Source organism: Sapajus apella, unplaced genomic scaffold (assembly GCF_009761245.1).
Source record: "Sapajus apella isolate SASKATOON/1434 unplaced genomic scaffold, GSC_monkey_1.0 scaffold202, whole genome shotgun sequence".
Classification (NCBI taxonomy): domain Eukaryota; kingdom Metazoa; phylum Chordata; class Mammalia; order Primates; family Cebidae; genus Sapajus; species Sapajus apella.
In genome coordinates this window covers 499,363-502,783 of record NW_022437142.1, presented here as the reverse complement: position 1 = coordinate 502,783, position 3,421 = coordinate 499,363, and the positions used below count along the sequence as shown (strand labels likewise).

The 3,421-nt window shown below is 57.6% G+C and overlaps 1 protein-coding gene across 1 annotated transcript in view; it reads right to left on the bottom strand.

Annotated features, from left to right (window-relative positions):
* TRPV1 (transient receptor potential cation channel subfamily V member 1) overlaps positions 1-3,204 on the bottom strand; it is a 26,851-nt gene extending 23,647 nt beyond the window's left edge. The window contains exon 1 of the mRNA XM_032270062.1: positions 2,791-3,204. The gene's annotated coding sequence lies outside the window, so the exon portion shown is untranslated. The remainder of the gene's footprint in view (positions 1-2,790) is intronic.
* Between the last annotated feature and the right edge of the window lie 217 nt (positions 3,205-3,421).

Here is a 3,421-nt window from a genome sequence, read left to right as displayed (position 1 = left end):
AATAACAGGGCGCCCCCCCAGGCCAGAATAGCTCAGAGAGACTCCCAATCCTGCATTTGCAAGTGAAAATCCAGGCAGCAAAACTGCAGAGCTCGCAGCTGGGCCACGGCCATAAACCAGCCAGGTTCTCAAGCCAGGTCCGCGAAAAAACAGAGGCAGCCTCACCACGGCGCAGGCTGTGAGCAGGACCAGCGCTGGCTGCCGGCCAGCTCCTGCCTGCCTGTTGATCCACTCTCAACAGGCCTGAGTCTGGCTCTGATTCACCCATCAGGCGGACACCCTGCAGCAGGAAGTGATCCTGGCCACAGAAAGCCGCTTCCCTCACCCCATCACTCAACACCCATCTACTGAGTCCTCTCCCTCGGAGTCCAGCCCTGTGCTGGGGGCACAGAGAGGAGTCAGCCCCAGCTGAGAGAAACCAGGAGGAGCAGGGGGCAGGGTGCTGGGGAGGGCTCCAAGGAGTTGGTGACAGATGAGCTGAGCCTGTGGGAGAGAAGCAGGAACTCCGGAGCAGCTGAAGAAGAGGCAGTCACGGACAGGAAGACAGGCGCAGGGTTGGAACCAGATGGCCGTGAGCCTTGAACTCCAAGGACCCGAAAGCCTGTTGCGTGGATGGCGGGAAGCCATTCGTACCTTTGGGAGCCTAGGGGCTGGGTGCCAGTCTGTGCTTTCTGAAGATAACGCCCTGACAGGGACTGTTCACAGCACGGGGAGGCTGGCAGCGCTTAAAAGGCACCAGAAGCGAATGAGAATCAGAAGAATGGACGCATTTGAGCACGTGGTCTGTGCAAAGCAAACATGGTTCTGAGCACTCGCATTCCTTCACTCGCTCAATTCCCACAACGTGCGCCGGAGGGAAATAGTTCACAGATGAGGAAACTGAGGCACGGGGCAGTTATGTCACGTCCCCGAGGTCACACAGAGGCGGAGCCCGGCCTTGATCCCAGGCAGGCTGGCTCCAGAGCATCTCCAACACTCTACCTCTGTGCTGGAAGTCTGGGCTCTCTCTCAGCTGTTAAAACTCAGACCCAGACCCCACAGCAGGGCCTGGGGGGGCAATCAGAAGAGGCCCTCTCACCCCTGGGGCCAGGCATAAGACCTGCACCTGAAGCACCCTCCCACTCAAACAAGCAGCTTAGGAACTCCAAAATGCAGTGTGACTAAGACCCAGGCCATACCCACGCCTGGCTGTCCCAGAGATGTCTGTGGTCTCCGAGAATAAGCCAGTCCCCAACACGCGGCCCTAGCAGCCAGCAAGGGAGCACCTGTTACCCGGAGCCTCCGTGAACCTTTCACAACGTTCTCCGTGAGCAGTGCTGCCTCTTCCTCCGACGGGTCCCAGTCCCACCAAACCCAGCCGATAAGAAGAAGAAGCAGCCGGATTGTGCTATCATTCAGTCAGTCAGTCGACAGTATACGCCTGATTCTCTCCTGGAAACTAAGCTTCTTCCAGGGAACGGGGCGGGACAGGAACCAAGGGGCCATGTGCCCTGGGCTGGGCTGGGGGGCAGGGGCAGGGCAGTCCTCCACTGCCAGGCCTAGACTGTACCCTGCACCTGAGCCCCTGGTGACACATCTGTCCCCGCAAAACACTCTACAGTGGTCAGGGAACTTCGGCCGTGATTTAGGCAAATGAGTGTCGGCTGTGTGATGGAGATGGTGATTCTGGGTTACACAAGACTCACGAACTCATCAATCTGGACTAAAGGACAATCCTAGCAAAATTGATGCTGCCCACAGAGACCTGATTTGATCTCCGAGTCTTTCTCAACTCCAAAGCCAGAATGGACACTGTCCACCATCTGGGGGAAAGATCCCTTCTCTCCCCAGTGCAGGGGAGACAACCTGGGGTGTGGCTCCCCCACTCCCCTCTCTGCCCAAAGCATCCATCCCTAACAAGCAGCCCTCCAAGTTCCTGGGAGCACCTCCTGCTCACCACTGGGGACTTTCTGGAAGCTGGGAGAACACTGGCCCAGGGCCCAGCCTGGGTTATTCTCAAGAGTCCCTTCTCTCAAAGGGTGGTGGTGGGCTGCGGGCTTCCCAACCCCGGGCGGGGGGAACAAAGAGAGACAAGAGAAGCCCCAGAACCCAGGACACCTGCTTCCCAGCCCGCTCATGCACTCCACAGAGAAAGCCTCCAGCCACACACCAGCAACCTCAGCAGCAAGGCTGCAAGAAGAAGCAGCCGTGGTGACAGCCACGTCCACCCCCTCCCAGGCTCATGAGGAGCCAGGCGGAGCGCACCACAGCCTCACTGCGGCCTCACAACCACCTTGCGGGCAGCCCTGTCGCCATCCCCGTTTTCAGACGGGGTAACCATGGCACAGAGGGGCGGGTTGAGCTGCCCATTGCCACACAGCTGGAAAGTGGCAGCTTTTGGCCACTGTCACTACACCATCCTCACAGCTAACGTCTCCCTGGACCATCACACAAAGAAACGGACTCACCAGCTACACGCAGGCACACCGCAGACCCACGGGTGCTCGTGGGCTCGAAGGCAGTTGCTACACGAAGGGAGAGCGGGGCTTGTGTGGGAGAAAAGCGGCCTCCCTGCCTCCGTGAGGGTCCTGGGGCCTGCCCCGGCAGCTGCTGCCCTGATCTGGCAGGAGTGGGCTGTGGGCACACTTTGGCACTCAAGGAAAAAGTGCTTCCAGCAATGCAAGCAGCTGCCTTTGCTGCGGCTCCGATTCCCAGAGGATCCCAAAGCTTTTCCCATCATTTTTGCCCTTTTTCAGAAACCACTTAGCCGCTGCCCCTCCTCCAGGCGTGCCAGGGCTGGAGAGCACTTACCAGAGCCAGCCAGAGGTGCAACCTCTGCTCTCAGGGAAGGAGGGCGCTGCTCGGCCTCCCAAGCCCGTGGCTCCTGCGCTCGCTCGAAGCTCCGCAAATGCACATTCACAGTTGGTGACAGCAAAAGCAGAGTCCTGCAACTGTCCCTTGTCCAAAATGAAGAAGGAGTGGACGGTCCTGCCGTCCATCACACAATGCCGGCTTTGAGACTCTGCACAACCTTGAACCCGTTCCCAACTCTCTTAGGCCTCTCGTTCCCGGCTGCCCAAACCTGGAGTGGGGTTGGGGGCGAGGGGGGCTTCTGGGTCAGCCAGGTCCCAGCCTTTCCCAACGGGGGGTTCGTCAGGGAACCACGGAACACAGACAACGATGACTATTTTATCACTCCACTTTGAACCACCCTAAATGCACAGAAGAGAAGACCCCCAAGAGAGGCGTCTACTTAGACACCTTTTTATGCTATGTGTGCCATGTAACCTTCAATTAAAATGAACCTTAGAATTCATTCTTGTTTATAAATTGTGGCAAAATATATGTAACAAAATGTACTGTATGAACCATTCTTAACAATACAGCTCAGCGTCACTGTGCACATTCACACTGTTGTACAGCCATCAGCATCATCCATGCA